This window comes from Alligator mississippiensis, chromosome 5, assembly GCF_030867095.1.
Source record: "Alligator mississippiensis isolate rAllMis1 chromosome 5, rAllMis1, whole genome shotgun sequence".
In the NCBI taxonomy this organism is placed as follows: Eukaryota; Metazoa; Chordata; order Crocodylia; family Alligatoridae; genus Alligator; species Alligator mississippiensis.
The window spans coordinates 115204767-115217418 of record NC_081828.1 but is presented as its reverse complement, the minus strand read 5'-3'; positions in this window follow the sequence as shown (position 1 = coordinate 115217418).

The window sequence follows — 12652 nt, the reverse complement described above, 5'->3', positions numbered from 1 at the left end:
TACAGTGATGAGTAGTAGTACGCAACCCAAACATATATTAGATATTAATAATGTAGCTGGTATCTGCTATTTAAATCACAGCCTGAGTTTGCATGGAGTATAGAGACTGGAGACAACAAAATTTATTAGTAAAGGGTAGCTCCTGCTGGCTATTAATGAATCAATAAAGTTTCAGGAAAGCAAGGCATCTACACTGAAAAGCTGTACATTTCCAAGTAATTCAAAAATCTCTATTTTTTAAATCTAAATTGGAAGAAACTGAGGCTAGAATTGCAAGCTTGGATCAGGCAAAATATTGTGTAAGCTTTATCTATAAAACTTCCTTTTTCTAACTGTGTTCATCAGGAAATGATTAAATATGTTCTCAGATTGTTTAACCTTCAAGAAATGGGTCTGCTACAGATTTAGTATCACTGATATTTGGGGGGGGGGGGGGAAGGGAGGGACTAGAAGATCCACCTATAGCATACCAATAAAATAAAGCTCAGCAAATATTTTTGAAGGCACAATTTGAGAATTGTTATCATGCTAGGATCAAAAGTTGCTTCCAAATGAATTCAAAACCAATTTCTTTTGTAAATTTATTCTTTATAAGAAATCATGGAAATCTGTATTAGAAGATCATTTACAAGCATCTTATTTTGATTATTAATTTGAACTATTTCCTACACATGTTTTTTCCATCTTTCTGTTTTTCATGTACTTGTCAGTATGAACATTTTGTATTTATCCATTAAATGCATTTTCCTTAATACTTCTGCCCATAAATTGAAGCTTACTTGCTAAAATAGTTAAGAAATAAGTGTAATAAGAAGGGCATGAATGAAATGAGAACAAATTAAGCTACTGATATGAATCAATCATGTGAATTTGATTTTTTTTACTATTTCTAAAGGGAAAACTTGAACCTTTAAAATTAGCAGTTCTCAATATCTTCTTTTTTGGTGGGGGGTATCCTAAGTTAGCCCATGTAATCAAATTACTAGTCCTCCCACAGGTATTTAAGGCACTCATTACCCTATCTTAGTATACATAATTGTAACATAGGAAAGTAGCAGATGGAGGAAGTGCCAATATTACCTCTTTTCCTTATTTGCACCCTTTCTGCTAAAGGAAGTGCCTGGTGAAAGAAAATTCTTCTGAAAGTTTTAAAAATTCAGCCTTGCTTTATGATCTGACGAAGTTCTTCAGCCAATAGCCTTTCACTAATAGTTCCTAGATTTCAATATACTTATGAATAGCCTCATCTCAATCTACAAAAATTCTAACAACAGGAAAGAGTCATTATGCCTGTTTTACAGGTGTGACAGTTGTAGAAGAGCTATACTTTAGATCTGCTTTAAGTCCCCTCCAATGCATCCTTTGGCAACACATTTTACTATATTTCCAGTCTTTGGGTGGAAGTGGGAGGTCCTACCACCAGTAGACAGTATCTTGGGTTTGCAATTCAACAGCGACTCCAACTGTGTTAACCCAAGAGTTCCACCTGTGTTTGTCCTCTGCAAATACTTGTGGATCCTGTTACAGCAGCTGATTAAGAGACTCATAAGACAACAACTTCAAACAAAGCATCATTTATTCACCCAAAGAGCAAGCATAGCAGATTTAAGAAAAAATAAAATAGAAAGACTCATATTCTACACAGCTCTCACCCAGACTCATCAATCCTTGCAATATTATGTAAGTTCCTTTTAACCTAGTTTTCAGAGTCTCTGGACTGGTAGAAACAGATAGTGTTGTTACAGCATGCTGTCTGCCTCCAGTCTCTCTTTCAAATAGCTACTAGCAAACTACTCATCTTACTTCTGGCCCTGTCATTCCCCTATTACAGTTTCTTCTCAGCCTTTATGGTTATAATTTCCTTCATTCACAGGCTCTGGTCTCAAAAAAGTGAACTTTGCCAGTCTATCTGGAGCCAAGTATTCCCCAATAAATAGTTTCCCTTTGGTTTCCTTGAGGACCCTTGGCATCTCTGGACAACATCTTTTGTTTGTCACTTTTGTTAACTGTAGGGTTTAATTCACTCTTTTAATAAATGGCTCAGTCTTATTAGAATGATATTTGTATCCACTGTATAATGTTTATTTAAAAAATAGATACAAATAGCTCTTGTTGTCTCCAACAGTAGAAAATATAAACACTTGCCTAAAGTCATACAAGTGGATAGTGACAGGAAGAGAATTCTGATATTCTGACTCATTCTGTAGACCATGCTGTCCACATAAAACTGGAGGTAGGGAAGGGACTGATATACCCCTTTCAAACTCCTAATTCATTTTTACAGTCAGTATGCTATAGGCAATATCTTTTATTAGACCAACCAGACAGTTGCAAAAAAATGTTTCTTTATTTGCAAGCTTTCGGGCACATGTGCCCTTCCTCGGGCATAGGAGAATGCAAAGATTGCAAAATTTCTCCCAGGTAGAAGTGAAAATTAATATTGTACAGAAGAGCTATGAAGTGAGATAATTACTCATGTACAATATCAATTTTCACTTCTACCTGGGAGAAATTTTACAACCTTTTCATTGTAAAAGATATTGCCTCTAGCACACTGACTGCTTGTACTTTTAGACCAACAGGACTACCTTTATCCCTGATGCTTCTTTGTCATTCAGTACAGTTCAGATGTTTTGTGTCCTCATTGAGTCGCTATAACCTACAGTCTAATAAATTAATGCAAAACTATAGTTTGTAGACAACCATTTAGCTCTGACCAGAGTGAACAGCAATTCAGTGAACAACCCCTCAATTCCAAGACAAGGGTTTGTTTGTTTTCCTATTTAACAGGGGAGGAAAAAAGAGACTCATCTTAAAACAGGGGTGGACAATTATTTTGGGCGGAGGGCCGCTTATTGAGTTTTGGCAAGCCATTGAGGACCACATGACAGGCAGCCAGGGGAAGATAAATATTAATTTTCTAAATTGGGGGGGAGGGGGGCAGACTGGATAGAATGGCCTAGCAGGCTGCATCTGGCCCCCAGGCTGCATTTTGCCCTGTCTTAGAATCAGCTATCAGGTAAAAATGACCTGAAACCAGATGAATCTCAGGGTTGCATTTGTTCAGGTAGGGGCAGGTGTGGAGAGATGTCCCACACAGCAGGAAAGGTGCCCCACACAAAGCAGGGAGTAGTTCCATACATGCCAGCCAGGAGAGACCCAGCAGGGGTGACAAGGTACCCAGCACGCAATGAGCGGTGGTGCCGAGGCTGAGCATTTCCGGGGCTTCTCAGGGCTATGCAAACTGAACAAGAAATGGAGATGGATTAAGCCTTTTGGAGAGGCTAGAAATCCTCTGGCTGGCTGACCTTTAACAGAGATCGTCTGCTGTGAGTTTTGGAAATTTGGTTTTGTGCTTGGCTCGGTCTCCCTCTGCCCCGCTAAGGGGAAAAACTGAATGCCAACACCAGGAGTCAGAGCTATGTAATTCCACAGGGAAGGTATGTGACCGTAAGGAGGCATCTCAGAGTGGGAAGGCACCTGGGTCTCCCCCACTTCACTTAGGGTTGACCTCTAGAGCTGGTTTCAGCAAATTCTCTGAGACAAAACAAGACTGAGTGATCCTGAGCAAACTATGATGCTGCCCATTTTCAGTCTTTGTAGTTTCTCAGAACAAAAAAGAAACCTGTTTCAAAAAATCAACGTGTTCAACCTGCTGCTTGAGAAAACAAAGTCAAAAGTGCCTCCTGATCAGCAGTATAGAAAGACTCACACTTAAAAAGTAGCAGCATGGACAGCTGGGATACTGTCCCTCACACAGTAGAGTAATAATTTGTTTCCTTTCCAACTCCAGGTTTGAATAAGGAAGGAAAACAGTTGAGGTCATCTTAGTATGTATAAAGTTTCTGGTGCTGGTGATAAATTTTTCAATGTAATTATACCTAGGAAATGGAGACCAGAGAGTAGACTACCATGACTGGCAAGGTTGTTTGCACTGACTCTTTGACCATAGCAGGGAGTACTATTTCTACCTACCAGGAAAGGAACTGTTCTTAGAGAAATGTTCCTAATAATTCACCACTGACCTGCACTAGAGAGAGAGCACAGTCCCAACTTATAAAAGCCACTATTAAACTTTCAGTCTTACTAACAAGATTAGATTTAGAATCAATGAGGGAAGACTATGTCACTTCCATCTTCATCTCCTCGTTTTGGAAACTGGTGAGAATATTTGAGATGGGCTGGATCTTTTCCATGAAGAAGCCTGATAGTTCTTCCCAGTGGGTGGTATTCACATCTGGTAATGTGCAGACACAATCCAGGTTGGTTAAAACAAAAATTATTTTCCTTATTCTCTTTGTAAAAATAATTATCCCCCACCCCCACCAAAATGCCTTCTGGCTTTACAACAGATAACTAAAATGCCTCATAAGTTCAAAAATTTAATTTCAACTGACTCTGTGCCAGACACATGTAGTCCCCACAGAATACATGGTATTCATGATAAAAGCCTGAAATACTAGCAAGTCTGGAACAAATAAATAGTACAAAGGTGGAATGATGCACTTGGAATCCTCCTTTTAAAATCTATGCCAATTATTTGCTTTTCTAATTATTTGAACTACTTTGTTCTATTTTTTAAAAACATATTACTCTTAGTAGTAGTTTCTTGAAATTGTATTTTGTCACTATCAGTTAGACATCAACCATTTCCTGAATGTCCAACACCTCTAGATTTAATTATGTCCTGATAAAAACTTTTAAGATTTTTGCATTTTAATCTAATCTCTACAAGCTTTCCATAACTCATTATAGACCACTTTACTTTGTGCATTTTCATACATTTTAGGAAAGATTCACTGGATAACAAAAAGGGAATGTTACCCTCTTCTGTAGATAATTTGGAGAGCATCATGCATGATAAAATAACATGATGGATAATTCTAAGAAATTAGCTAAAAGTAATTGTTTCAAAGAGAAAAGGAGTAAGTCTTTTCAACTTGTGGGCCCCTTAAGCTCCTAGTTTGCAATTAAGGCTGAAAATAAACACCTCATTTAATGTAGGCCTGATTGTGGTTGGTTTTAACTGGGATCAAAATGAGTAGCACAGGGTGCAGTTACACATGTGCTGTATTGTGGAGTTGACTAATTAGGTTTGCAGTTAACTATCACAGTCTACACATGAGCCGGTATTTGGGTGCAGTAAATTAACTAACTCTGCCATAGGATAGTACTGTCTGGGATAATATTATTGTATGATGGAGTGGTTTGATCCACCAAAACACACAGTGACAGGGGCTGGCTGGGGAATGAGGGTGCTAAAGTATGGGGCTGCCTGTTGCCTAGCTCCACACTGTAGCACCCTCGTGCCCCAGCCAGACCCTCTGCTGTGCAACACTACCACCCGGAGCCCAGAGCTGACCCCCAGTGCCCCCTGCTAGCCTGGGGCTGCTCTACCCCATCTCAAAGTACTTCAATCCTGGGGGCACATGCAGACACTGTGCCTGGGAGCAGATGACTTCAACACAAATAGTGCTGGAGTTTATCACATCACATTAACTACACGTGTAGATGCACCCACATCTGTTCCTATGTATATCCCCGCCAAGCTACACGCTGTCCTTATTCCAGCAAGAGCACAACCTGAAAGGCTTGCCCCTGGAATTAACTCACAATTAACTAGAATTGTGGTTAGCTTAGTGTGCTAATGCTCCCCCACTTGACAATAATGTATACCTCTCTCACATATTCCACAGGCACTTAAAGCAGGAAAATGGACTCATAGGTCTGTAGGATCCCAGAACACCCTAAACCATCATAGAATCATAGAGAAGTAGGGCTAGAAGGAGCTCAAAAGGTCATCTAGTCCAGCACCCTGCCCAAGATTTTGTCTAGTCAGGTGTTAAAAACCTCCACAGATGAAAAGTCCACAACCTCTCTGGGTAACCTGCTCCAGTGTTTTACGTGCTCAAGAGATCCCAGAAAAAGGGCCATACCCCGCAGCTACAGGGGAAGGCAAAACCCCCACAGTCCATACCATTTTGACCACGTGGCAAAATTTCTTCCCAACCCCATTGTAGCAGTTGATTTGACCCTGAGTAGAGAGGCAAGATCCTCTAGCCAGGAAACTCCATGTTAAAGAGGTAGCAAGCATATTGGCACACCCAATCAAAATCCCTAGTCCTGACTGCAGTTAACACCAAATACCTCTAAAGGAGGCTTAAAAAAAAAAAATAAAATAAAACTCTGACATGAAAAAGCATGGAGGGTGAATATTCCCTCCCAGCTCTGTGGAACAACAAGCAAAATGATATGACAATACAATGAAATCCAAAAGCAAAAACCGTATAGAAAAGATTTATTTTTGTGAACAGTCTATGATGAAACAAATTCAGTGATATAAAATACAATCCAAAGACACTTTTAAATCCTGAAAAAATCCCCAAATTTTATAGATTTTATGGACAGGAAGCGTTGGCACCGACTTCTAGCTAGGACAGAGTGATGGCCACTTCTTAGCAAAACGCAATCTGCACCAGGTTGAGACGTTAAGAAAAAATAAACAGGCAGTTAATATTTTCAAATATGCTAGGTAAGGAACAACACCAGTTAACTATGACATCTTTCATTTCTGGGTATGAGGGACAAAACTTGCTTTAAAAAAAAATGCAAGACAAAACCCAACTTCTTCTACCCTTTAATTCCTTCAACTAACTCATCACTTTCTGTATCTTGAATGTTATGACCCAGAAGTTTCTTTTGGCTCGAAGATGTTGTGTAAAAGTATTTTTCTCAAATAGTTTATAAATTTGAATGAAAATTAATTAGACAGATATTTCTTCTTTTTCAAGACATCTAGTAGGGAAACAAATACTACTGAAACATGTTAAGGCTTTTTGTAACTTTTTGGTCACTTGCTTCTTTGCCAAATCTTCTAAGCCCATCCACTGACATGCTGTTTTGCTCACTTTGTTTCTGCTTTCACAGGAGTCAGAGCTCCATAAAAACAATCTAAATTTACCGATTCTATAGACAACCCAAAAAATAAAATCCCCAAATGATGCATGTAGAAAATTCTGAGGATCAATTAGATACACTTTTAAAAGACAACTATGAATTCCTAATTGGGTCCTTTAATCCCCATTGTTGAATACACAGCAGGTTTTTCATTCGTCATAGAAGTGTGGCCATATTTGTTACCTTCTCTAAGAGGCAAGCAATGTCAAAATCAGAAGTTAAATTCAAGAAAGTAAGAACAAGATTGGTGAGGTATTTTTTAGTGTAGAACATTTTAGCATTAGTCTTATAGTAGAGACATGCAGACTTACTTGGCCTCAAAATAATTCAGTACTATTAGTAGAGGAAACTGATTCATTGCTTGAAAATGCTAAATAGTTTCATTTAACATAGATCAATGGAAGAGCTCTAGTTCTGAGGTTTTTCTTCCATTTATTTCTGAATTTTGTTGCAGATAATATTTTACATTATATATTTCCTTCTGACCATTAGATTATCTTTAACTAATGAACAGATGATGCCATGCCAACATCTTCAGCTCATTTTCCTATTAAATGATAAAACTTTGAAGTACTGCAGTTCTATGATTTTATCCCACTAACCCTTTTGGCCTCCATTCAGCAAGGTACTTAATCATGTGCCTAAGGTTCAACACCTACTTAAATCCATTGACTCTAACTTCTTCCATATCCCCAGTATGTATACATAAATCAGAGAAGAAAACAGTAAAAAGGAGATGGGGGGAGTCTTAGTATGGGCAAGCTGTAAGAAATCAAAATTCATTCAAGCCAAAAAAAAATCCTTCCAAGACTAGAAGTTCAAAATAAGGGATGCCAAAAACGAAGAATAAACAGTGGCAGATAAAGTGTAATCCAGGGCTGGGAGGTAATATGAGCGGTAAAGATACAATTTATGAGGACATAAAGATACAAAATAATAATGTAAATATAGCCAACAGAAAGACTGTGGCAGAGGTATTTAATATATTAGACGGTCAGCAAATAAAGGGGGAAGAATACCTTCAGTGAAGGAATAACCTCATGTTAATATTCTCCAGACATCAATATTCCCCAATAGTATATAGAACTTTTGTTTTCAATTTATCACAGGGATTATAGGCCTGTTGCATTAAAATACCAAAAAAATTCAGCAACAGTTATAAGAAACCAAACTAGAATTAATAACTGCTAGATAGCAGGTATCCTTAAAAACATTCAGAACTATCATTATCCAAGAAAGATACCAGATTACAGACCTTTAGAATCAGTGGATTGGTTGTTTTCAGACTACTAATAGTACCTTCAATGGTGATATATAAAAAAAGAGGAGAGAAATAAAGCTACAAATAGCCAATAAAGCATTTATGCCTGAAGTGAAAATAATTTGTGACTTAAAAAACAGATTCAAAATACTTTGTCATTGTAACTGCAAATGAAAATATGAATGATTGGGTCTGTATATTCAGGTCTATACAGCTGCATGTAATCCATGGACAAAATTTTCTACCAAAATTATTCAGATGTATGCACATATGATGGTTTCAGATCATTAATAATAATAAAAATGATTTTTGTGACCATTCTTGTCATTATTTAGCCTGTTTTAGTAAAAAACCTTAGAAATATTTGATAGCACCAGTACAGAACTTATCATTCCCAAGGACCCCCCAGAAAGTTGAATACTTAAACAACAACAACAAACCTGATAACCCATACCACCCACACTCTGTCAGCTTCTTATGTGAAATATTGAAATCCTTGTATTTGATACCTTTTAGTTATCCTGTTAGAGATAATATCACATCCATTTAGAAAAGCTAGCTAGAATTGAGGCTTGACTCTGCTCTTTTCAGTGTGGGTGGTCTTCTTGAATATCTTGCAAATTCCATATGTCCCTCCTACCTCTCCTCCCCCAGAATCACAACATAGCAACACAAGCCCAAGCATCCAAGAGCAAAAGTATCTCATTCATATAACAAAGCATGGAGAAAAATTCCAGTAGTCGACAACTGGATGAAAGTCAAAGTCCGCAGTAAGTCTTCTGTAGTTGGAAAAAAAAACAACAAAAAACTTTGTTCTTAGGATTTACCGTCTTGTTATGGCTACATGGGAATGCTTTCTTGAAAAAAAGATGGGAAAGTAGTACTCTCATGAGATGATTATGAGGTGGTGGTGGTAGTGGTGGTGGTGGAGGGAAAGGTATTCAATTATCTTGAAAAACACCATTCACTCAGACTTGACTAGTCCATTTTCTATCACATGCCAGTGGTAGAGCTTGTTTTAGCATGGAATCTGACCTTAGAAGTACTTGGTGAAAACAAAGGAACAGGGAAATGGAAATGTCTTTGACCCAGATCAAAGAACTGCTTTCAAACTCTTTTTCTGGTGTCTGGTAACAGTTACACAGGAGTGGAATGTACCCAAGCAAGAAGAAATGTCAATCCCAGCCTGATCACACATGTACGTATTCCAAAAATGAATATTATTGTGTCTTACAGGACCCAAGAGATCTGTATAACAAATCAATTGCTTATCCATGTCCACTATAAAACTAAGTTCAATATTTGAATTAAGTCATGAGTCAGTGTACAGGTAGTCATCGTTACTAGTGTTCTGTTCCATATCAAGAACTAAAGAAGTTTATAACCATTGTTCTGTTTGTTTTAATGTCAGCTCGAATGTACTCTTTCAAAGATTTTTCTTGATCCAGATTTTAACAATAAATATAGTTTGAAACACATTTCCTTTAATTAAGAAAAGAATTATTTCCATTAAATATGCCTGGATGTCGCCATCATAGCTGATGCTTATTTTGCCTGAGCAGATGCCAAGAACTGAACAGGACATGGATATTATTCATATAATAAAATGAAGAACTGAGGTGTCCAAAGAGGAAATGTTTTAACAAACAGATAAATTAAGAAGAGCAATGAGTAGTCAGGCTAGACTGGATGGCAATCACCCAAGATTCTACAAGCTCTGTCTGCAAGTGGATGGGATGCTTACGGAAATATGCAAACTCTCTGTAAAAACCATGTTCTATACTAGAGAACCAAAGGACAGTAGACAAGGTGTAAAAAAACCCAAAAAGTTAGTAGACTTGCTAGAGTGACTGTGGGAATTAAATCATTTTAGGAGTACTGGTTTTATATATATAAGCAAGTGATAAATAAGAGAAACAAGAGCTCAAGAGTGTAGATTGTAAGACTGTCATGGTAATGCTGGAGTTAGATTGGAGATGTGATGATCCAGGAATGCGGGAGAGGCAAGGTTTTTTGTGGGTGATCGTCTATTGGGCCAAGTGTACCACTGAAAGATATTTACATAAAAGTTTTCAGGCATAAAGTACCCTTCCTCCAAACTAGGAAAGAAGCAGACAACTTTAACTGAGCGAAAGATAGAACAATGGCTTGTGCTAAATTCTGTATGTAAATAAAAACAGTCTGCTTTGAGGAATGTAGCAGGGCTATAAAACAGAAAAAAGACAGCATCAGAAGTAGCTAGCAGATTGTGGTAATTCTAGAGAAAAAAATTAATTCCTGAGGTGTAAAGCTGGCAAGTTTTGTTTGGTTAAAGATGGTATGGGTTTTTGGGAGGTTTTTTGAAGATATTACTGATTTGAATACAAGAAAAACTTGAAACCAAACAAGTCAAAGCACAAGAAGGTACCACTTGGTTTCAGAAAAAATTGCAGAAACTTGCTCTAAAAAAATTACAAAGCTGCTAGACATTTCCCAAATGAATTTCTACTAGTCTGATTGCAGCCAGCAATAATTCTTACAGTTTAAGGTTGACGCGTCCCAACTTAAATAAAAAATGAAATGTTTAGACTATAAAGGTAATCTTTTGAGTGCAAAGACTTAAACTGAGGTTTTTGCTTTAAAGAATTTAGGATATTTCCTGTTGACTCAGGATAGATTTTAATATTCTGCCCAATTTTATTAATGTATACATGATTCACATTAGCAAGTAAAAAACTTTGTTTTCCACCTTGGAGTGCCAACCTTAACTCACACTGACAATTTTTCTAGTTTATATTAGAATTCTGCCCCTGTCTAGGAAGTAAAACATCAGAAACTAGTTAAATAAATCCTATTTCTTAAACTAAATTATGAGCAATGTGTTATAAGATACACTTGTAGGTTTAAAGTAACACCAATACCTTCATAATGGCTAGGACAGGCAACCAAGGATGGTGGAAGACCCATCAGTATGGTAGCTTCACATGCTATAAGTTTTTACAGCTCCTTCTGCAAGACAGTAGTAAGCCTCAAACCTAGACTAAAGTGAAACCTGGTGACAAATACCTTGGCTGCAAGTGTACAAGGTGAGGTCCTTAAAATGACCCAAATTTCTTCCCCCAGACTTTTCCACTGAAGATTTTTTCCCCTCTATTCCTGTCAGCTTGAAAGGTAGATCAGCTTATATAGTTAGAATAAACAATTCTCAAGATCCAATCCAGCCCCCTTTGGTTGAGTCCACATATGGATGCTCAGTCCATGAACACATACACATATGAACAAATTTTCTAAATGAAATCAAGTGAAATAATACGGCCTACTATGGAGCTCAACAGACAACCCAGTAGAAGCCATTTCTCTCAATTTACAGCTTTCCAAAAGACTTCCCCAGTTAAATCCAAGTTGTGTGAGCTTGTGCATTTCATCCACGTGCATTTCTGTGAGGATTCTCACACAGATTTTTCCTTCTCTGAGCACAGATGCTTTTGCACCGTTTGTGTGGTCTGTTCCATCTAGGTATCAAAGTTGTCCTCATTTTGCTGAGTTGGCTTTATCCCAAAGAACATGTGCTGATGATTATAAGGACTGCTCTCCAGATGTGTTTTTGTAGCATTCTCCATACACAAACCCAAAACTTGAATTACGGTTTCAGTAAACTAGTGCAGAGGTGCCACAGTAATATATATGTTTATGTCAATTAATACTTTTTCTTCCTTTGCTACTGATGACTAAACCTACTAGTATATGTTTCTAAGCCTTGTACCTATAAGTTTGATGATCTGGCTTTAAGGTTCTGAGATCATAGTGTTCAGGTGGTCACTCTCACTCAAGCCCAGAGAAGTTGCCAAAATGATCTATTAGGGCCTCAAAATTTGTAACCATTGCTTTTACCAATGGAAGAAAGCACCCATAATTTGTAGGATAGTGCATTATTGACCTGTTCCAATAAACTGTCAGCATCTCTAGGGCACAGAACAAAATTATACATGACCTGAGCTATATTCTAGCCATACATTTAATTTTAAAGAATTAAAACAAAAAAGTTCTTACTTTTGTAGAGTCTTCCATTGACTTTAACAGCGGTAGAACCAGATCTTTTTTGAATAAAAGTATGCCTTTCTTCAGAATGAAAAACTTATTTTCTAACGTTTAGTACATACTAAGGGAACAAATGATGTTCAAAGCAGGACTAACACACACAGTTTGCCATAATTCGTACCATACTACAGAAGACAAATAGAATAAATTCAGATAGGAGTAGTTGAGAGAGGTCTGTATGAAAAGGCTAAACTTAAAAAGTGCCTGTTGAGAAGGAGAGGTTGCATGGTGTCCAAGAGGGAAGTTGGTCTGTGCATTGGGAGGTAGCATGAAACATGAGGGTTTATTTGCAGGAGAGTACAATAGGAATTTTGAAGTACACTGAAATGTACTTCATCTCAGGAGATGTCTCAAGGA